This window comes from Heterocephalus glaber, unplaced genomic scaffold, assembly GCF_053883595.1.
Source record: "Heterocephalus glaber isolate CG9 unplaced genomic scaffold, H.glaber_assembly_v1.0 deba00000676, whole genome shotgun sequence".
Classification (NCBI taxonomy): Eukaryota; Metazoa; Chordata; class Mammalia; order Rodentia; family Bathyergidae; genus Heterocephalus; species Heterocephalus glaber.
In genome coordinates, this window is record NW_028258156.1 from 17,296,284 (window position 1) to 17,320,771 (window position 24,488).

Consider the following 24,488-nt stretch of genomic DNA (forward strand, 5'->3'; position numbering starts at 1 on the left):
TTTCTTATGATCCCCTATGATTTTTATTTTTTAAAAAACGTTATTTTCAGACCTCAGTAGAAGCTAAAGGGCATCTGGAGTTAAAAGTTAAGAACCCTGTCTAACATGTTATTTGGTTCTCTGTATTAGTCCTGGCTCTTAGCTATTCTGTTAGCTTCCCTGCCAAGCCCCTCCGTCTGTACCATGGAGAGCTGAGATGTGGGTTTTGAAAGGTCCAGCATCCATCCCTAGATCTGAACTGTGTTCTTGATTCCAGCAATGAAAATTGTTGGGTCATTTTTGTCTGATGACTTACAAGTCTCAAAGGAGGCAGCTTTCTTTAGCTTTTCTATCTCTCCAATACAATACTGTCTACCCAGACTTCCAGTGAAAGATTTTGATTCAGCCACAGTTTACTAGAAAGCTAGACAGTGTGAAAGCAAGATGCAGAAAACAGAGAACAGAAAGCAGTCATGGGAGTTTGAGGGAGAGGTTAAGAGAGTTTGTGCAGGTGCTCGAGGGGAGAGCTGGTGGAGGCTGTGAAATGAGATGGGAAAGAGTGAGTCAGGTGGAATAATAAGGAGATGGAGAAGTAATTAAATTGAGGCTTTCAAGCCTACTGCTGATGGAGGCTTCTCTTTATCAGAATCTACTTTTGCTCCTGGGAACTGTTCCTGTGCAGTTAAGGATGGATTTTTCACCCTGTCTTCAATTGCTTGAATTCAGTGGAGAGGTTTTGGGACTCAGGGCTGGCCTCCCAGATAAGTTCCTTAATTTTGTTAAGGTTGATGCCAGAATCTTCTGATGTGGTCAGACTAGATTTTACATTGTACAGAGGAAAGTGGGCAAACTGTTTGCTTCTAAGAAATACTTTCGAGGGTATATTTGGAAGTTTTGGGCAAAGGGAAAATATTTCAAAAGAAAATGCTTTTAGGCAAAATATCTCATTGCTGTAAGAATATTAACTGCTTGTTGAGGCAGGAGGGAAATGTTGTAGGAAAAGTGGATCCAGGACAGAATTCAAGATAGAAAGAGTGTATTGCTGTACCTGTGACTATGGTTACAGTGTAATTCTAGAGGAATAAAAAATGGTTTATTCTGGTACTAGTAGAATATAGGTTTGGATCTCCTCAAAAATTTCCAAAATGTATTTTATTTACCATTTGGAAAAGATAGTTTTAACGAATAAACTGTTGGATTTATGTGAGTTACAGCCTCTAGAATACAAGAATTACTGCCAGTATGTGTTTCTAATGACAACACTGAATTTAGATTGAGGATAATCTATATTAGGAACAAGAAACGTAATATATATGAACTTTATTAAATAGGAACTATATTGCCTTCAAATGCTTCTAATAACTGACTGTAATATAACAAAGTGTTGCCTACTCCAGTTCTAAGAGTCCTGCTTTACTAAGTAGATATATCCAAGTTATGTTTCTGTGTGTAGGTAGATATGTTTATAAAGTACTTTGAGGCTTTTAAGAGTTTCCTATCTTAAATAATTAAAAAATTAGTTTTGTTTACATCACTTTTTCCAACCATATCCCCATTTTTTAAGAGAGAGAATAGGAATAAATTTTGGGTATTATGAAACATCTAAATTTTCACAAATTCTTAACTTTAAATTAATCAAGAAATTTGATGAAACTCTGAATATAACATTGCTCTATTGCAAGCCCTGAGGCCCTTTTCCTGAGCAACATAGGCTTGCTTTTATGTGAGCTAAACCAATCTTAAGTCTAGTATGGGATTTTATTACTGTGTGTATGTTCATATGTTAAGAGAGATTTTAGAGTCTGGGGTAATGAGACATGACCAGTTAAAAGCCAAGCATTGCTTAGGGTTGTGGTTCAGTGATAACCTAAGTCTGAACACTGATGCTTATAAAATATCATCATTCCAGATCTCAAGACAAATTGTCCTTGATTCACACTGGCCCTTTCCTTTCTGTGGGGCTCATCTGGTACTTGCTAACTGCTTTCTCTGGCACCTAGTACTTTTTTTTTTTAAATCTCTCCCCTGCCTTGGAACCACCTTCAACTGTCCTTTTCACAACATGGCATTGCTCCATCACATAGGGAGCTTCTCTTAGTGGAGGCATAATGTTAAGTGAAATAAATGAAACACATAAACTTAAATACATATGGTTTCTATCATATGAAAAATCCAAAGTTTAAATAAAGAGCAAAATAAAAGGCAGATAAAAGGGAACAGGGAGATAAAATCTTTTGCACATGGGAAGGAGTCCAAGAAATGGAGAGTAGGGAAAAGGAAGAGGGGAGGGGGGGATGTGGGAAAAATAGAGATGGATTGTGTACATGTAGCAACTGTGCACAATGATTGTAATCATTGTGTGTCACAAACATGAACTAAAAACACCCATGAAAATGGAGGAATGGGATCTAGAGGTGGAGTTAGGGAGGAAGAAGGAGAAAGGGAATGAAAGAGTTAAGATATGTTGATTACATGTACCTACTCTCCAAGATGAATGTAGACATTATAGACTGCAAGCTTGTACTAATAAAAAATTAATTAAAAATGCAAGAAAATGTCCGAGTTTTTAATTCTTAAGTGTACTACCATTTCAAACATGTTAACAAGCAAGTAGGTTTTTATAATTGAGTAGGAAAAAATATCTAATGATAAAAGCCAGGAACATTCTTGGCGTGAGATCCCTCTTATCTTGCCTCTCTGCTCACTTCTTGTTAGTGGTTCTGGTAGTTTTCTTGATGTTCCCAAGAATTATAAGCAGTGACCCTGCTACAATGTACTTCAGGAATATGGCATTTTGGTATAGTCTCCAACGATGGAATGCCTGTGGTGGAAAAACGGTTCCAAAACCACCAGTGTATTTTGTTAGCAGTGCCAGAAATCTGTGTGAGTATTGGAGTATTAGCTTTGGCAACAAAAATGCTGCACCACAGAGCTCTGTTGCCTCTGCGCTGAGTCCTTGCTGACCTGGCATCCTGGAGAAACCCTGGTTCTCCTGACTCAGGCTGTAGCTGTGAACTGGGTGCCCAGTGCCATCCTCCTAGGCAAATGCAGGAAATGCCAAATGGCCTGGCAGTTTTCAGTGTGGCCTTTGGATCTTTGCTGAGCCATATGGTGTTAAAATGTCAAACTGTTCCCGACTATGGACCATGATTGAGGAGCTAGATAGAGAAAACACGCTTCAGATAACTGATCTGCTCGGGCTGTTTTTCCCTAGCCAGTGGCTTGTCGCCTTGTCACTTTAACCATTGTTTATTGAGCAGTGCTTACTTGACAGTGGTCTACTTATATATAGTATGAGAGGTACCAAAAAAAAAAAAAAAAAAAAAGGAAAAGAATTGAATGTTTCTTCTTGAGATTACATCTCTCTGGGGCCGTGTATCTTGTATGTAATAAACTGTCAGTAGAAGGTAAAATGAGTGGGCAGTTTACAAATAGAATTTAATGGGAAGAAACTCTTAGAAATTAAATAAAGTGGACCCGAGATTTAGCTCAGTGGCGTAGTACCTGCCTTGTACATGCCAAGGTCCTGAGTTCGATCCCAGGTACTAAAAAAAGAAGAAAAAAAAAGGCATTAAAGAAAGATGAGTCCCTGCAAAAGAGAGTAATATCCTTAGCTTGTAGTTACAGAGATATTGCCACAAACGAAGACTTTTTCTCCTTTTCATTTCAGCTTCTATTATATTCCTGCATTTGCTTTTATTGATGGATTGACATAATGCCTTGAAAAGTTTACAATCTGTGTTTGAAGAGAAAACAGATGATCCCAATCAAAACATCCACAAGTGCTAAGTGACTGAGGCCAAAGGGAATGCGTAAGTCTGAAGGGAGGGAGGAGGAGAAGAGTGTGTGGTTCAGATGAGGTTAGCCCTGGCAGGCTTCTTCAAGGAGATGGCTGCGTGGGGTTTGGCCTCTGTAGCTCTTCTCAGTCCTACTCTCTGGGGACTTTACGTAGACAAGGTTTTCTCCTAGCACTGAGTGCCTGCATAGTGGAAAGGGCCAGGAGGACAAAGAAGAGATGTTTGAATTAAAAGAGGATTTCCCCCATAGCCTAGGAGCTCTCAAACTTTTAAATGTGCTCCCAAATGTATAGAAATAAAGAAGTGGATCAGATTCAATTTCAGTGTATGAAAAGGCCATTTCATATTTTGGATGGAAAAATGCAAAGCTTGAATGACTTCTTGACTCTAATGGATCTTTGTTGTCTTTTCAGTTCAAATTACTTTTTCCTGTTATGGCTTATAAATATTGAAAGAATTGCTTGGAGTTTACTTAGCCATACTGTGCATATGTACGCCTTTTTTTTTTTTTGGTACGGGAGATCGAACTCAGGACCTTGCGCTTACGAGGCAGGCGCGGGGACCACTGAGCTAAATCCCCGGCCCCAAATGTTACCATTTTAACAACAGTAAAATTATTTTAGTCACCCCTTCTTTTCTACTGTAGCGGAGGCTTCACATGTATCCATAAGAAAATGCATGCAAGAATGTACTTTGCTGCTTTGTGCATAATGCAGCCTAAATGGATAGATTCCCCACATCATTTTCATACAGTGGAGAACTATCCAGTATATTACAACTCTTATCCAGTGCATAATGTTGAAGAAACAGGAGCAAGTTGCAGAAGGTATTTAATTTATATGCTACTTACTTCAGCTTTAAGAGCATGCAGAGCAGTACTGGGTGCTATATGTACAGGTGAAGTAACCATGTAAACACTTGCATTTAAGTGGGAAGATACACTCAAAATTCTGGATCCTGGTTACTTCTGTAGAATATAGTATGGGTGGGCTGTCTATTATACTTGCAGTATTTAATTTTCAAAACTGAATAGTAGGCTCCTTAAGATTTGTTATATTATTTTCAAAACTTTTTCAATGATTAAAATATTTTATTTTAAAAATAGTAGATAATAGGAATACAAAACCCAGAAAGGCCATTCATCTGAAATGCAGTAGAGATGAACTCGCCTCAGAGAGGGGCATGCCTTCAGAGCTGAAAAGCAAAGGGCAGAGACTTCACTTTAGTGATTGCCTCTTCTACATGAATGAGGCCTTCAACATGCCTTTAGTTTCCACCTGTAAAGTTTTCATGAATGCCTTGATAAGTTTGTTATACAAAAAGGGAAATTAAGAGCTTCAAACTCTTCAACAAGAGAATGTTAGATGTAAGTATGCAGTGTGGTCTATGGTTGATGTGTGTGGGCTCCTTCCTCATGTTCTAGCTCTGTGACCTATGCCACAGTTTCTTCATCTGCAAAAGGGGCATAATTACCATGCCTGGTTCATAGAGATGTGTGATGTTAGAGCACGTGGAAGACACCGACCCTGTCCCTCCTGTCCCATCTGGCTCATCCAGTTGGAGTACTGGATGCTTTAAATTTGAATTTTAAAGGATGAAGGATAGGGGGTGCATATGAAAAGAATGGCTTTCCTCTTCTCCTGAACAAATGTTTGGGAGCAACTTGTGGCCCATTCCCCACTGTAGACTGGCAACACCTACATCCCCATAGATGAAAGTGCCCACAGTTCAGTGTAGTTCCCAGCATTCCTTCACGGATCCTGGACACCAGAGCAGCCTGTTTATTGCTGTTTATTGTTCAGCAGGCACTTGCTCCCTGATGTTACCTGCCTAGTTCCGATTGCCATTTGAGCTTCCAACTGCATGTTAAAGAGGTCTGTAGCAATGCAAAGAGGGAATTGGATATGTATCAGTAGTCAAGGTTCTCCAGAAAAACACAACTGGCAGGAAATTTTATATATGTATATATATATATTATATTGTATATATCATATACATTGGGAAACCCTTGGACAGATTTGATGCTGCAATCTTGGCAGATTTTTTTCCGGGAAACCTCAATGTTTGCTTTTAATGCCTTGCAGCTGATTGGATGGAGCTCTCTCACATTATCAAACATGATTGCTTTTCCTTAGAGTCAGCTAATTGTAGGTGTTAACAACATTTACAGAGTGCCTTCACAGCAACACTTAGATTAGGGTTTGATCAAACAGTGCGGTACCATAGCCTAGCCAAGTTGACACATGAAACCAGTCATCACTGACTACAACTTTTCTAATAGTTTTATGACACCTATGGAATTTTTTTGTTCTTTGTGGTAGAGGATGTTGGTAGGATTGAGGATTTTTTCAAGAGTTGAATATAAAAAGCTCTAAGAACCATGGAGCTTTGCACGTAAAGCTGTTGTGTCTGTGTCTGGTCTAGGATCTAAAAGGCAGGATGCTGGTGATGATATAGGATACTTCCTCGGAGTAGAGGCTAACAGAGATGCTGGACTGTGCATTTAGGTGGGGAGTAGTCATATGTAGACTATCAGAGCTTGGGAGGAAGACAGAATTTAGGAAGGATAGATTTATTCACCAGTTGTAGTGCCTGGTGCTAACCAGTTGTACAGATGAGGCCTATGCCTGCTCAAGGTGAGATATTAATGCAGGTTCTGAAAATGTATCTCCACCGTTAGCCTCTTGTGGCACTGTGCATTGGAAGCTTGCAAAGGAGGCTTTAAAAGGCTTAAAAGAAATTCTCCCAAAGCCCCCTTTGTTTCTCAGAGATTTGTAGAGAGATGCTATAAGAGCTGCTGAACGGCAAGGCCAAAAAAAAAAAAAAAAAAAGGAAAGAAATCCTTCCACATGTGTTTATCTGTTATTATTTTTAATGCATCAGATAAGATGATTTCTTAGTACTTATTATTAGAGTTTTTGGGTTTTTTTGAGAGAAATAAAGGTTTGAATAAAGCCTGAACACTCCACTTCTATGTGTCTTGAGCATTCGCTGCAATTTAAAATACTGAATGCTGTCTTATTTCCATTAAACAGTAGTCAGACCAGAAGGTCTAAGAGTACTGAGAACTGACACCAACAACCTAGCAGTTCAGCCTCAAAGTGTTATTTTCAAAAAGTATGTTCTTCATAGGGAAAATACTTAAAAATATTGGAATGGGCAAGACATTTTTTTGACAAGGTGCCAAAAGCACAGGAAATAAAAGTAATCAACAGGGATTTCATCATACTGAATAGTGTTTGTATAGCAAAGGAAAAAGTGAGGAGACAACCTACAGAATGAGAGAAAGAAATGAGTAATAGATCTAAATAGATACCTTTCAAAGAAAATATATGCAGATGGTCAACAGGAACATAAAAATGTTCATTATCACTAATCAGGGAACTGCAAATTAGAACTTCAATGAGATATTACTTTACTTAAGAATGGCTGTTATCAAAAAGACCGAAGATAACAGGTGCTGGTGCAGTATGGGGCAGAAAGGGAACCCTTGTTCACTGTTAGTGGGAATGTAAATTCGAGTAGCCGTGACACAAAACAGAATGGCGGTTCCTCAGAATTAAGAATAGGATTACCACATGATGCAGCAAGCCCACAATGTGTATCTTCACTCTATTGAAGACGCATCTGCGAGCCATATTTATTGTAGCACTATTCACAGTAGCCAAGAAATGGAAACAGGTAATCTATGATAAGTCTCAACTGATGAATGAATAAAGAAAATGTGTGATGTGTACATGGAGTTCAGCCATACAAAGATGGACTCCTGTCATTTGCAACACTTTAAATGAAATAAGCCAGCAAACAAAGATAAGTACCACATGATCTCACACATGTAAAATCTAAAAAAGTTACTGTTATAAAATTGAGAGTAGAATGTTACTGGAAGTTGGGAAGTCTAAGGGCCATGGACAGTTAGGAAAAAGTTGATTAACAGAAGCTAAGTTACAAGTAATAGGAGAAAGTCTTATGTTCTGTGTAGCTTCATTTTTAATTTTCTGTAGTGCTAGGGATCAGGCCCAGGTCCTTACTCATGCTAAGCTGGCACTGAGCTACACTCTCAGCAAAGTTTGGTCGTTCTGTTGTACAGTAGGGGAGTAGTGATAATGATAATGTACAATTTTTTTAAAGTTAGAATAAAGGATTTTGAATGCTTTCAACATAAAGAATTAAAGTTTTAGGAGATAGGTTTGCTCTGATTGGAATATTACACTCTATCTATCTATCGATCTGTCTTTTAAGCCTTTTTAAGCCTCCTTTGCAAGCTTCCATTGCACAATGCCACAAGAGGTTATCTTCATACACACATGTATATATGTGTATATATACACACATATATGTATGTACATATGTATATATGTGTACTATATATGTATATACCTATATGCACACATATATACATATATATATATTGAAATGTCATATGGTCCTCCATATTAGTACAACTTGTATTTACCAGTTAAAAATATATTATGTTCTTGAATGGATCACACTGAACTAACTACTGAAGATCAAACATGGCAGGTTCATTGGCTCCAGGTATGGTGTAGACATTGCTGCCATAGAATGAAAATGATGTTCTATAGGTTAGAGGTTTTGGGCATCAACACTTCTGCATTTCAGTTTCTTTTTCTAAAAGAGAGCAGAGAGCCCGCGTTGTTTGTTATTTTAACTGATCTTTTACTTCTGTCCTTCTTTAGTACTATGCAAATTAGCTCTCAATTTTTCTTGGGAGAATTCCAGCTGTGTTGTTTTTTGTTCTTGGACTACTTACAGAGTTTTGGGAGAGAAGAGCAGATAATCTGGACTTCGGAGCTGTGGTATCCAGTGTTGGCTCAGTTGTTACCTTATCTTTGCTGCTTACTGGGCCTTTTTCCTCATGTTAACCGCAAGGGGGTTGACATGGATGGTAACTATAGTTCTAGACATGGTGTTTTAATGTTTTTATAAATTGTAGCTTAGTAAAAACTTATAACTTGGAGAGAGCCTTGATTCCTCTACTGATTATTTAATGTCATTCTTTCTTCGGTGTTAACCTGTAGCCCATGACATCAAGTGTTGTCTTGCTTATACCTCAGTTCTTTTGCTCTATCCCAATTTCCTGCTCTGCCAGCTTCCTTTTACTCTAAATGACTTTACCATCTTTTCAGTACATCTGGATTGGTCATTTTAGTTGTGTTTCCTTGACTTTTTCCCCCCTCAGGAAAACTTCCTTATCACTGTCTGTCTGTAAGACACTGTTTTGTCACATTGGGCTACAGAAGTATCAGGCTGCCAACAAATTTGTTAATTTCATACATTTACCTTTCTCTTTCTTATTTTAGGTTAGATAAAATGAAATTCTGTTTTCACATTTTTTGAGGTTAGACTTAGATATTGCCTCTTTCCTAATTTGTCCCTAGTCCACAAGTTATCTTTCATATTTAAAACATTATAGTCTTGAGGAAATTACTGCATAATAGATGAGTGGGAGAGCCTGTTGTTAGGGTTAGGGGTTCCTGGATCTAGAACTCTTTTTTGTTCTCCATTGCTGTTGCATGTTGGGGATTTTTTTTTTTTGGTACCAGGGATTGAACTCAGGACCTTGCTCTTGAGAGGCAGGTGGCAGCACCACTGAGCTAAATCCCTGGCCCTGGGCATTGTTTGTGATCAAAGAAATTAACCCTTCTTGAGGATATATTTTTGTGCTCAATGCTTAACAGATAGAAGGTAGCTTTCTGGTTAGTTTTGAAACAGTCAGACTCTACCATTAACAATTGCTAGCTTGATTTCAGAAGTTGTGCTTCTTTAATGTAGAAGTGGGTTGTAAGAACTTCTGCTGCTGTTGATGCTACCAGTTTCTTGCTTGCTGCCTGATTTTTTGTACCAATTATTGTTATAGACTGCTCAGACTGCTGTAACAAAATATAGAATAAATGGCTTCAACAACAGACATTTATTTGTCACAGTTCTGGAAGCTGGAGTTCCAAGATCAAGTGCCTGCAGATTTGGTTCCTGGTGAGAGCCTGATTCCTGGCTTATTCCACTTTTTTTTTTTTTTTTAACCACATGTGTTCTCATGTCTTTCTTGATGCTTGTACTGGAGAATGGATGATCTTTCTTCCTTTTCTTAAAAGGGGTCTAATCTCACATCGTGGTAGTCTCATTCTCATGATTTGATTAAGACCTAAATACCTAATAAAGTAGCCTCACTTTCACATACCATCACATTGAGGGTTAAGGCTTCAACCTGTGATGCTTGAGGAACAAAACATCTACCATATAACATAGGAACAGGCAGCTGTGGTCTACTTGGGTATGAGCAGGAAAATTTGTGATTGCCTCCTCCCAAAATCATTCTGGACAGATAATGAATTTTTCTGACCTTTTTGGAATCAGAAATCACTCTTGTCTTCTTCTCATAGTATTCTGCCATTACAATATTCATACTTTATCTCTGCATGTGTTACCTGATAGATACCATGTTAAACTTTTTCTACAAATACTCTTGATGGTCGTTTTACTTCACCACTACTTAACCCGAGCTCTATATTCAGTATCAAGAGTAAGGGCAGTGATTGTTCTCCTGAACCATATAGATGCCAGACCACTGAGAGGGTATTGCATTCATTTATGGACAGAATATTTTTTAGGAAAATATTGACAAATTGGAATGGAGCCAGAAGTGGGCAAAAGCTTTAGAAACTATGTCATATGCAGGATGATTGTAGAGAAGGAGTTATTTAATCTGGAGGCTAAAGGAGATGGTGGTGGTGATGATGGCTAGCATTCTACTGAATGCTGATTGTGAGCCAATTACCATGCAAAGAATTTTATGTATATTTTGACATGTAATATACACACAGAGAACGATGAGGCAGGTATTGTTAGCCCCATTTTACAGATAAGGAAACTGAAATACAAAGAAATCTGAGCCTGGTCTGGGTCACCCAACTAATTAGGAGACTGTTGCTGGACCAGGGAAAATTGGCCTTCATGACTTAGGTTTGGCACCTCTGCTTTTGAGGACATTTGCCAAATTGAGAGAGACATTAGCTTTAGAGGAGGATTAGGACAAGCTTGTGTAAAATATTATCTTACTGTGTTTTATTGTATCTGTGATACCACTAGTTATAAAATCCATCATTATTTTATTTGCTTCTAAGAAAAATTGCTGCCAATTAAAATTATAACACAGTCAACTGTAAGAAACCCTCTGATTTTCTAGTTGTTAAAATGAGAAGAAGGGATGTCTTAGAATAGATGAAAAATGTTGTTTGGTATTCCTCCAGATCTGGGATCAATGGACCAAGCTGTAAGGGAGATTTTAGCTCAAAGAAATGCTTCCCAGCTTCTAAAGCTGCTGAGAAACATGACCTGCTCTGACAGAGGCCTTGACACAGCAGGAGCTTGGTGTGTATTGCCTAGTGTGTAAGTATTACTTCTGGCCACAGGAGCTTCCTGGGGTAATGTAAAGGATTTATTCAATTGAGTAGAATGTGAAAGAAATGATCTTCAGGACTCTTAATATTTTAAATGAAAAATAGCACATGACATTACCTAAGAAATCACAAAAATTTAAAAATGAACTTAGCAGTTATCTGTACCAATTATCTATAGCAGTATTTATGACCCTAATAACCTTTCTTTCCTCCTTCCTTCCTTCCTTCCATTTTGCCTTTTCTTCTTTTTTTTGGCATTCAGAATCCTGGTTGGCAGTCCTTTATTTTTCCTTTCAGTAAAGTCCAGATAATGCTGGCTACATATTGGAGGATCTCCACATTTTAGCCCAACCTATCTTCTCTTCCTTTCTGGTGTTCTGGAAAATCCTATAGCTGAATCCTTCTGTGCTTCCCTGTTGAAAAGAAATGACATGATGCCCTAAATCAAAGCTCCTAACACAGTGCCGCATACACTCTAGCCTCTTGGGAAATGTCAGCTCTTGCACTCTTCTCATTTTTCGAATTATCCATCCGTCTCTGCTTTTCAAAATCCTGTCTGTCCTTCAAGACCCAGTGTAAATTTGGTTTTCTTCAAAACACACTGCCTGATCCCAGAAGCCAGTGTTAATTTCTGCCTCTTCTTGACGGCTGTTTTGTTTATATCCTTTTGATGGTATTTACAAGTTTGACCTTGAACTCTAGTTATTTGTAGCCAGGTCTTTTGTCTTTCACCAGATTACAAAATCTGGAGGCAGCAACAATCTTTATTCATCACTTTGTGCTCTGGTAAAGAGCCTGACATGTAGGATGAATTCCATACATGTGAGTGGCTAAATGAATGATGGGATTTTGCAGTAGATTTCTCTCTCTATAAATGTCTGGATTAAGATGATAAAGATCATTTTGTGTTTCCTAGGTGTGTTGTACTTGTCTGTGGGATTGGGAATTGTGGCATGACTTTAAGCTGACTGATTTACAATCCAGCCTGAGGAATGAACCACAGAGAGAAAAATGGACAAGCAGATAATGGCTTTTTATTTATTGCTAAGACTTTCATAGTTTCTAAATTTATTTTATGTTAAAATACTTATTAAACACAAAATGAAACAAGTTTCCTTCTTTTTGTTATGATATTTTTTTCAGAGATTTGAAGTGTTGCAAGCTGTTGATTTGGAGTCTACACTAAAAACTTCCAAGAATATATTTACACTGATGTCTTTGCCCAAAGAATTCCCCTTTCAACCTGTGGTGTGCTACGTGTCACAAGAAAAAAACTGATTAGTTCTTCATGGTTGCCTAACACTTGGCCACCGCCTTTTGACTAAAGATTTAGATCATTAAAGTGGCAGGAATTAGGAAAAAGGCTAAAGATTTAGATTATTAATTTGTGTCCTGGAATTAGAAAGAATGTGGAAGGGAATCAGCAAGGATGGCTGTGTTTTCTTGTTATTTTCTGTGCCTATGGGCCTTTCAGATTTTCCATGGGGAAAGCAAGCATTCTCAGATATTCATCATTAAGTTTTGGGAATAATTTGTAATGCCTTAACTTTTTGGTGGAGATAATGACTAGAATATTATGTAACCCATGGAAAAGAGATAGAAAAAGCTATTGGGCATGTTTTTGTTTTGTTTTGCTTTTTAAGTTGCTGATAGTTGAATTTCTATCCTGGATGCTCTTTAATTTCTTGCATAATCATCTGTAGGCAGCTCAGTCAAGACAAGAGGATGTCAATTGAGTGGATATAATAGTATATGCTTAGATTGATAGCTTTCTGTTGATTATAGGAGGTGGATTATATAACTAACTTGCTGTAGGGAATGAAATTTAATAAATAAATTAGACAATCATTGGATATTGGAATAAATTTAACATCTCATGAAATCATTCTATTGAGAATAAATTTTTTCCCACCAATACCTAACATATGTATGGTATGGTGTCAAGAAAGTATAAAAAGATATTTTATAGATATCTTTACCTCTTAACAGGTAGATATGATAATTTTGACAAAAAGCAAAATAAGACAAAGATTAAATTATTAATAAGGTATTTGCTTCCATGGTCTTAGCTATTTTTAAATGACTTAAAATTCAATCCATCATTGTCAGTGAGCTTGAGTTATATTTACTTGAAAAAATACACCGACTTTAAATTTACTAATGTAAAATAATTAATTTAAAGAGCCTCAATTGGAATAATTATGTCTTAGCTAAAGCAAATTATGTCTTAATTGAGGCAAAACTGAACTAGCCAAGGATTTAGAAAAAGCAAACTATAGAAAAGGACTGCATTGATTAAACAAAGATTATTTTTATTGTTTGTGTAGATGTGTTTTAAGGTTGAGATAAGTTATACAGGAATCAAAGGTGAATACTGAGTAGGAAATTTACTGAAATAAATGTATTTTCAAAATATCATGCCATTACTTTCCTCTGAGCAATGGAGTGTACCCCACAGAGGTGTAGCATTTTCTTATTAAACAGGATAACACATGAGAGCTTTTGAAACTCACCTTGATGTATGCATCATTCTAAAAGCTATTTTTGTGGTCTTAGGTATTTTATCTACTATGACTTTTAAATGTTATTTCAAGATATTAGTAAAATCTCCATATATCTTCTGCAGTTCATTGGGTCATCTCACTACATTTTAGTTTTATGTCTGTGGAGCAGAATAAGAGATGTGGGGTCTTGGGTGATTTTGGATGGAAGATTTACTCTCCTTCAAATTGCTGCTGTTACTGCTGGATTTCTGTGCCTCACAGAGGAGTGATATTGTTATTGTAGGAAAGGTACAATCCAGTTTATTAATCATCTTTATCTTAATCTAAATTATAAAGACTCTGGGACTTAGTCTAATTACAGTTAAAATGATTTTGAAGCAATGGAATGGACTGAAGAATTCATAGTAATACGCGCAGTGCTTTTACATTTTTCAAAATGTCAAGTTGACTTCATGGTGTCCTCCCACCCTGGCATACATTTCACTGAACAGTAGTTACTCTAACCGTGTGAGATGTGCTCCAGTATTTTCTTCTCCTTTCTATTCCATTTGATTCTACTCCACTGCATTCCATCCTGTGTAAAATGAAAAAGATTTCATGACCCATTTCAGAAACCATTAGTGAGAGATGACTCATAGTTTCAGAAACCCGATCCACTTCATAACCACCTTACTATGTATACAATAATCTTATTATTCTTGTTTTCTTTTTTCCATTCAAGAAAGATTGCCCCAAATGCATTCACATTTATTTTTTCTCTTTTTTTAAAGCAAATGACAAAGACCCAGTTTATTGGCTTTTGTAACCCTAAGCTTAATATTTAAACAATTGCCAGAAGTTTACAGTGTCCATACACAACTAGAAAACATCCTTAAATTTATTTTAAGTGAGGAATGTGTTAACCATTAATACTGTAATATCTTTCATCACTTTATATTAAAAAAATGGAATTTATTTCTGTGGAAGACTCATGATGGCAGTATTAGCTTTACAGTAGGTTGAGCCCCCTTGGCTCATGGTTTCAAACACACTGGAAAGCAGGTTGATACTGGTAAGTCTTGTCCTAGTGCTAGTCAAGAATCAAGGCTCATCTTGGATTATCTTTAATAAAAAAGCAAAGTGCATACAGAGATTACAGTTTTAAAGACAGAAAAATCATCGTACTGTGTGGTCCCTACAATAAGTTAAAAAGTGTCTAACAAATGGGGGCTCCGATGAGCTGCTTATAAGTACTTTAGATTAGGGTACAGTTACACTGAAAGTTGAGTTCAGATGAAATCTTCAAAAAAAAGTTCTATTAATCTGCAAATGGTGCTTGTTACATAGTTTGACATTTCTGTTAAATGAATGGCTTGGATTACTTGTTATCCAATTGTAGTAGCTGCTCGTTAAGGACTTTAACTGTCCATCTTCTTCAACTTCTCTCTTTCTTGACCAGTTTTGACAATTCTCTGTTTTAGTAGAAGTTGATATAGATTTGAAGCTGTCCATCTCAGTAGTGCCAAATGACATGGAAGAAAGTGAAGGCAGGCCTCCTTGGCCTGGAGATCTGAATGAAATAAATCCTACATCAAAGGAAGAAAATCTACCTCTAAAGAATGGAAATCCAATGAATGCAGAGGAAAAGGAGCCCATATAATGGCTTCTGCTTCCTTGGGGATCCCTTCACAACCCAGAAAGGCTTTTAAATGGGACTTCAAAGAAGCTGAGTGGCCCTCCCACCAAAAATTTCCTTGGCAACATCATCTGTGTTCCAGAATGTGGAGCCAAACTCCGGTGGACTGTCAGAGTGACTTCCACATCCTCCTCCTCCATTGTTTAATCCATCTTTGTCAGATTTGTCATAGATGTCCTATTTTTTTTTGCATCTCATGACACCTCATATGCCTCACCCTACTTGCTTGAATTTTCTCTCTGCTTCTGTTTTCTTCTCAGGATTTTTATCTCGCTGTCGCTTTCAGCACCAGTTTCCTATGCCTTTTTGATCTCGGGTGAGGCATGTCTCTGCACATCTAGAACTTTACAGTAACCCACCAAGTTTTAGCAGGTTGTTGGAGCAAGTCCAAGGATGCAGAGGACCAGTGGTAGAAGGAGGGAGATGGGGGCTTTCCTTAGAAAACTTTCTTCTTTATCCTGCCTAACATAGATATCTGAGGCCCTAGGTTGTACATCCAGCATAGAGAAACAACAACCACTTCCCCAGTAGAACAAAACACCCCCAAAGCTACCTCTCTTTTAAGTGGACATTCATGCAGGCTTTTTAGACTGTATTCTTTTTCATTCCCATAAGGAGGTGTAAAATTTGGGTGTATAATACAAGACGAAACAGGAAAGTGTAGGATATTTATTGGAAGAAATATAAGAAGGTTCCTGACAAAAACACCTAGAGTGGGAAGATCAGTTTTTTCTGTCAATCTGGACTGTATTTTAGTCTTTGTCTGCTTAGAAAGAAATACACCTGAGAATGCTTCTGCATTTGAGGAGCCTGGTGACTCCGCCAGGTACATTCATGACTACCATCATTGTAGTCTGTAACCTGCCCCACAAAACACCTAAGTGAAGCTGTGTGGCCTGTGTCCCATTCTGGCATTTAGGTTGCAACAAAGACCTAAAAGTGGCAGGTGGTCAAAAATGTTAGAGAAGAGGGTAATTCTAATGAAATTTATAGGTGTGTGGTAGTCTTGCAACTTGAGATTCTAAATTCTAAGGAAGCTGAACACAAAATCTCTAATATTTCACTTCCATACATTGTCAAGTGAAGTTCTGGAGTGAAACTTGGAACTCCTGGTGAAAAGTAAGTATTGTCGTATGAGGGCCTCCTTGCTTAATGGGCCCTGCAGGGAAAGTGGGTTGATCAACTGTGGACTGGGTACCCAAGGGGAAGCAAAAATCAGGAATAAATTTCCCTAAGGCCAGAGAATATTGTTTCCTAAATAATCTTTTTCCATGGGTCCTGTGCTCACACTTAACTTGTAACCAGAGATTTGCACACAGGTGAAATAGCAAGACAGAAGGCCTTTGCCCCCATCGAAGCCCTTGACTAACTGCCTTGCTGTGTGGATGCGTGCCTTTTCTGTACAGTTTCCTCTGGTAAGGTCCTTCTGGGGCAGGGATGCCATCAATCTTTGTGCTGTTTCCAGATACCATCTCTGTGTGAATGTTTGTTGATTCTATTTTTAACATCACATCCTTTGTGCAAGCTGCCACAAGGCTGGGATGACCAAATGTCCTGTTTTTCTCCCATGTTTTTCCTGGTTATGTTCCATTCTTTTGTTTTGATCCCTAGAAATGCTTTTGGGATGGCAGTCTGGGCTTCCGCCACTGTGTTGAACCTGAATTCATGCAAAGCTCTGTCTTTGAAACTGTGTGGCATAAGCTGTCTCAGGAATCTCTGCAGTTGAGACTAAGGGACCGCAGAGGAAGTGACCTCGAGCTCCGAAGTAGGGGACTAGTTGACAGGGACTTAGGAGAGCCTGTTAAAGTGAGAACTAACCGGTGTGGCAGTCCACTGCTTTCTTGATGGTCAGAGAACTGCCCCCCCCCCGCACCCCTTTTATCTTAGCCCTCCACATAGATATTAATAAATCTGCCCAAAATGGAAATGAGATTTTGAAAGCTTTTCAGGCTCAGGGTGATAATGATCATGTGAAAGGCCCCTTTTGTCTGACTTGGTCTTTTGCCTCCAGACCCCACATTTTTTCCCCATAAGGACACTGGCCCCTTCCCAGGGATGGAGTTTAAAAGCATCTCCTCCTCATCCCCATGATCAGCTGAAACCGTGAAGTTTGTTATAACTCTCCTTTGGTCTTTTCCCTCTCTCTTTTCTTGTCTCCTTAGGGTTCCCATCTATCTCCTGTTAATACATTTTTCAGGGCGGAAACTATGCCATATGACTTTTTTCTTTTGACCTCCTCCTCATTAGCTGGTACCATGTTTGGCTCATTGTAGGCTCTTAATAAATGTTGCAACAAAAAATAAGTCAATAAAATAATGTGTCATGTCTTATTTTTCTGTATCTTATGTGTATTCATTCTATCATTTAGTCAAGAAACATTGAGATTATATTAGGGACTGTGGTTACAAAGAAGAATGAGACATAGTTACCACCCTCAAGAAGCCCATGACCTATTACATATACAGGTAGTTGTTTTCTTCCATGTCTTAGAAACCCATGAACAATAAGTACCTCATGTGGGTAGATGACCCCACCAATGCTTGTGTGTTGAATTGATACCCCAGTTTCCTGCTAGAATTGCTTGCCTCTTTCTGCCTTCTCAAGTGGATAGAAGATCTTGTGGCTCCACGTACTTGAGGTGCTCAAGTCATTGCGGAGTGACTGGTCTGCCATGAGCCACAGCACATTTTAAAATAATCTCAAATGCTGAAAGGAGAATTGATCTTGACCGGCATAGAGCATAAGTCTCATGCTGAGAGTTTTAGATTATTTCAAAGAGAAGAAGACATCTCAGACACTTACAAGAAGCAGAATCACATTTGTTAGTTTTCAGACATATTTATGGCATGTAGCCTGCTATTTCCTTGATATTGTATAGATTTTCACTATTATAAAAGCCTGCATATTTCAAAGCTAACTTAATATTGGGAGAAATGGCTCTATTTATTTTTCAAAAATGCTGGAAGTCAAATGGATTTATTTTGGGTAACTTTTACTGATGTAATGACTCGACAAAGAACAAAGACCATATTCCAGAGATTGTGAATTACTGCCTATGTAAATTCAACCATGCGATGCCATTAATATTTTACTGCCGCTTTGAACAAGGATGTTAAATTTAAATCAAGAATTATTGGTTCCTTTCAGTAGGATGTTTCAGTATTTTTACTCCCCCCCCCCGAATATTTAAATTTTTTCCACATTTACCCACCTAAAACATGTCTTAAATTTATTTTGTGTGTATAGGCCAACTTTGAGAAGGGCAGATTGAATCAAAATATATGTTTTGGCATGAACCCAACAACCTCATTAATGTAAACACTATGTCATAACATGAACCAAGACAAATAATATCAACTAGTATGAAAAAGAGGATAGGGCAACTGGTGAGGTGGGGGTTGGGGTGGGGCAGGGAAGGGGAATGAGAAAAATAAAAAGAAGCTGTAATATGTACATGGAACCACCCCCAAGATGACTGTAAACTGCATGAATTGCAAAAATGTGCTGTTCTGGAGTGTGGGTTGTATGTGACTTTTTTTTTTTTGGTACCGGGGATTGAACGCAGGACCTTGCACTTGTGAGGCAGGCAGTGGAACCAGAGCTAAATCTTCGGCCTGTATGTGGCTTCTTTAGCATTTATATAATATTTAGGCTAGTGATAGCATTCATCATTAGCTTAATTTTATTTCCCCACAAGAATCTCCTTGCTTTGGTTAGGCAGAAAATGAATTGACAAAGCATCATCTTACTGTACTGACTGAGAAAATTGTTAGAACCATGGTATCCTGTATAAACTACAAAACACACTCATGTAAGGAAGAGGAATAGAATGTATGTTCTTAAAATACAAAAAGAAGTTTCTAGAGACCTTCTGTCACTGGGAGAGCACGGGTGGTGTATGTGCTCCAGCTTTAAGACTTGCTCTTCATGGCATGGCACTACAGACCTTTAAGACCTGGGGCTGGCTTCCTCCCCAGCCTCATCCCCCTTTGCTCCCACAGTGCCTTGCACTGTCTTCACACTCCCTGGCCCTGTCCTTGCAGCTTTCTAAACCTGGGATGCTGTCCCAGGCCTATGGCTTCCTGGTTTGCTCTTTCCTTTCAGGTCTGCCAGGTGACCTCCCACTCAGTCTCCACTCAGCTCGAATTTCTCTGAGTAGCCTTCCCTGACCTTTCCAGCCAGAGTGCTTCCATGTCTAGTTGTACTTGTACTGAAGGCCTTGTTCCTTTGGATCAAGATTCCCAAGGAGTTGACACTGAGAGAGTGGCTTTACTGCAAGCCCAAGGCTGTTAATATGTGAATGTGTTTGCTTTTTTGTGAGTTGGGTGCCATGGGTCCTGGTGTCCAGTATGCTGCTAGTTTGAGTAACCTGGTAGACATCATAGCCTCATAAAAGGAAGACTAGTGTCTAGGCTGTTTATAGGTTTCTACATGTGGATGAGCTAAACAGTTGTTTGGGATGTTTTGTTTTTGACCTTTATTTTTGGAATAATTATTACAGACTCACGGGAGATTACTTTGACATGAAGATTCCCAAGCACCCTTTTCCTAACTCTTCCACTGATGACATCTTACATAGCTGTAGTGCAATATCAAAAGAGGAAAATGGAAATAGTGTATTACTATTAAATTGGACTATATGACTTCCGTTTGCATCTGTGTGTGTATGATTTCAGCACTTTAATCCCATGTGTGAATTTATGTAACCCCCACAATAATCAGGAAACAGAACTGTTCCACTACTGCAAAGGACCTCTTGTTTGCTAGGAGCACCTGGCCCTCTACTGACCCCTGCCTTCTGAAAAACACTTGCCCGATCTGTGTTTGTAATTTTGTCATTTTAAGAGTGTTATATAAGTAGAATCATGCTATATATAACCTTTTGATATTGACTTTTTTTCACTAAGTATAAAGCCTTGTGATCCATTTAAGTTGTTATAAATAATTCGTTCATTTGTATTGCTGAGTGGTATCCCATAGTATGATTGTATCAGTTTGTTTCACTTTTCACCTATTGAAGGACAGTTGTGTTGTTTACAGTTTGGGGGTATTACAAATAAAATAAGTATAAACTTTTGCATATAGATTTTTGTTTGCACATAGCTTTTCATTTCTCTAGGGTAAATGTCCAAGAATATAGCTAGTAGGTCTTAAGTAAGATAAGTACATGTTTTGTTTTACAAGAAACTGCCAGACTACTTTCTACAGTAACTGTTTTACATTTTCACCAGTAATGTATGAGAGAGATCAGTTTTTAAGGTGATAGTAATTTAACACTGAGTACAGCATTTAGATCTCCTAGGGTTGAAGAAGGGCAGTACTAGAATCTCCTTTTGCCAAGAGATATTAAGGAGCTATCTAAATTATATGTTCATGGTGCTTTAAATAAATATTGCTTTAAATAAATCAGTCATAAGCTTAAGCTTTCTGTGCAGAGACACATGCACACATACTTACTGATGAGGTAATATTGGCTTATTTTGTTGTTGCACACATTTAATGAGAGACTGCTAGTATCAGACACTAAAGGGACAACATGATCTATTATGGGGAATTGGAAGTAAGGAAAAATGTGGAACTCTCAACTCTTACTCATTGCAGCTGTGAGTATTTTTTCTAGATTTTAGCCTGTTCTGCAAATATGGAGATGATAATACCAAATTCTCTGGCCTGTTGTAAGTAGTATAAATAGCATAGACCTCGATTATGGTAGGTACTCATTAATCCTCTGACCTTGAAGATCTCAATGTTATGCTTTTTTGATTAATTTTTAAATTGGGTAGAATTAGCTGATACTTCATTAGTTTTCAGAAGCAAGAAGAGTCTGTTGATAATTTTGTAATAACTAAGAGTTATGATGATGAATATATTGAGTGCAGTGCCATGTTTGATACAAATAAATAAATACCTACCTCTTTTAAGAGTCACAGGAGATCTATAGCTTTTATACCTATTTTTCAGTTAAGGGAAATTGAGGCTCAGAGAGTTAACTTGGTGAAGGTCATGTATCTGGAGAAGCTGGAATTCTGACCTACACAGTCTGTCTCTGGTGGTCCTATTTTACTTATGAACCTGTGCCTTCCTTTTGATGGACTGTTCTTTTGAATGCAATTCTCTGTATGGTATAAATTATAATTGCAGTGTGTCTGTACTAACTAAGCACCAGCAGATATACTTGCCGCATTCACCAGGAGTCAGCCTACCAAGAAGTACAATTGAGCTTTGTCTAGAGGTCAGTGGAAGCAACCACACAAAGAAAATGACCTTGGTTTCAAACAGCAAGACTCTGACTAATGGTATTTTTTAAAATAGCTATTGGGATTTTTGAGAGGCAGGATAATTACTTTAAATGACATGATAGAGAAGGTTTTGGATCATCCTGATTGGGGGGGTAACACTGTCTCTAAAACATATAATTTTCCATACACACTGTAATTTTATCATACGAAGTAGTAGATATTACAATTACCTGAGAGTGAACTGGCCCATCCCTTCATGAGGAACTTTTAAAATATATAATTTGGTATTGCTTATAATTTCAAATTTGGTAAAGCTATGGAATTTTAGGGCTTTTGTTTTTCCTGAGAGGCCTCAGTTAGCTCAGGGATTTAGGACCATGCTTGAAACTCTACCATGTGAGTCTTCCCTAGAAAAAGATCTTTTTAATACTTGGAAAGCAAATGCACTTTTTGGGTATCTAAATCTATTTATTATCACTTCTCAACACATTAATAGATTCAAATGTAGACTATGTTTAAAAGCTGAAGCAGGTCATAGGTAGGAAAATGTAGAGAAAAGAAACCAAGTGATACATCAAACATCAGTAAATGGATTACTTCAATGAACATGGATTTGTTCTTAGAATTAAGGACAGGCATTTGTCTGAGTATATTTTTAAAAACACTATTGAATGACCACCTACTATTTATTTTATCTTTAAAATGGCCGTGTGAAGCAGTTGATGATATCCCCATGTTGTAAGTGAAGAAATGAGAGTCCAAGTCAAATGGCCAGTGAGTGGCTAGGCCTGTCTTCACTTACTGCTCTTCTGTTTCTAAGTCACCATTTTCCCCTCTGCTATACTGGCGGAGAGGAAATAGAGTTTGGATTTGATCCTTGTCAGGGCACAGCGCCCTTTAGTGTGACTCTGAGGTCATGGCTTGAGTACTCTAATCAGTTCATTTCCTACTCACATGTAAGTAACAAAGATGGGCCGATGTTAGCCATTTTTCCCATATGTTCATTATGTGTAAGAATAAATGAGAGTGAATGTTGGTTTATGATGTCACTTAAAATGTTCTCTCTGTAATCAGGAGAACAGTACTTTGTTATCATAACAAAGTTTGGGTTACACTTAATGCCAGGACAGATAGTAGGGGTGCCATATAACTTTTATACTCTATATTTAAAAAGAAGGGAACACCATCTATGATAAGTGCAGATCAAGTGTAATTTTGCCCCAGGAAGCTCTTCAGTGGCTTTGGTGAGGACCATGTTAGTGCTCGAGTGGGCTCAGAACCACCTCTGGCACAGAGGAACAAAGGTAAGCTGAAGAGGGCCGAGACTCTAAAATGTCTGTACGGCTATGAGTCGACTGGCCTAGAAACATCTTCTCCGCCGATGTGTACAAGTGGCACCCTAATTTTAAAAGGTAACAGCATTCAGTGTGTTTCTGCTGCTCTCATGTTGGAGTTGACTGAAGGCTTCCTGGACAAAGGTGATGAAATAGAGGAGAAAAGCTGGGAAAGAAAGGTTCTGCAATGTCGAGGGAATTGAACTTACTGCCAAGAGGCCAGTGATGGTGAAAACAAAGTGGACACGAAAGAGAAAGCACTTTGTCCCTGGATTTGTCTGAAGCCACGGCAAACATTTTGTTTATGGAGAGCAGATGAGGATCTTCTTGAGAAGTAGCAGGGCTGTGCATGGCGGTGCACACCAGTAATCCCAGTACTCTGGAAGGCTGAGGCAGGTGGACAGCAAGTTTGACCCCAGCCTGGGGATGTAGCTCAGTGTGAAGGCCCTGGGTTCAGTCCCCAGTAACCTCCCCACCTCACCCCATAAAAAAGAAGCACTAGGGACCTAAGCTCAACAGAACACATGCGGGGATTTATGGATCTAGTAGCAGGATGGAATCCTACTATTTTTCCCAGAAGCAGGAAGATTGCTTAGAGCAGTGATAGCGAACCTTTTAGAGCTTTCAATGCCTGCTGCAGCATGCATGCCATAGGTTCACAACCACTGGCTTAGAGAGTCAAGACTCGAAGGATACGGAAGGTATTGTATATATCGGAGAAATGCTATTTGAGGTGAAAAGTGGATGAGATTTGGGGTCAGGCTGACTTAGGTTGAACCCCGGCTCTGCTATTTTTTTCATATGTGGTGTTAGGAAGTTGTTTAATGCTGCAGTTTTATTATGAGAATATGACATATAAAAATATCTATCTCTGGGTCTGGCATACAGTAGATACTCTAGAAGTGAGAGGTACTAGTTAATAAATGTCTCTTTCATGCTGAGATGACTGTTTTAGATCATGGAGTGGATTCCCTTGATGCTAATCTTTTAAATCATGGAGTGGATTCCCTAGATGCCAGACTAGTTCTTTTTTTTTTTTTTCCATTAAGTTTATTGGTACATTTTAGGTATAAAACACAGTTACATATATCATTGGGATCTTGTACCATTACATGAGAATCTTGGTTCTTACTTTTTTCCTCTTCCCCTGCCCTCCCTTCACCCCCTCCACCCTTTCCTATTTGCAAAGACTTTGTTTCCATTTTTTTCCTTTTCTCATATTTTTTCTTTTCCCTTCTTTCCGTTCCCCTACCCCTCCTACTTCCTCTGCTTCTTTAGACCTTTACTTCCTATTACACAATATCAATTATACATTTTTAAAATTACAATATCAAGATCTAGGAGACATTACCACAGATTTCACAGAATTTAAAAGGATATAGAAAGCATATTACAAAAATCTGTTTTGAAATAAATTTGACAACTTCTACGAAGTACCTTGGAAGAAAAATTAATGAAACTAACTCCGGAGAAAATATAAAATTTGAATAGCACCTATTAAAGAAAGTATATTCTGGGCCAGGGATTTAGCTCAGTGGT

General features: G+C 38.2%; 1 protein-coding gene and 1 pseudogene across 6 annotated transcripts in view; one reads left to right on the forward strand and one right to left on the reverse strand.

Moving 5' to 3' along the window:
* The window catches only part of Dock4 (dedicator of cytokinesis 4), a 445,644-nt gene that overhangs the window by 60,878 nt on the left and 360,278 nt on the right, over positions 1–24,488 (forward strand). The gene's annotated exons all lie outside the window — the stretch shown is intronic.
* LOC110348132 (dnaJ homolog subfamily B member 6 pseudogene) lies at positions 15,059–15,732 on the reverse strand (annotated as a pseudogene).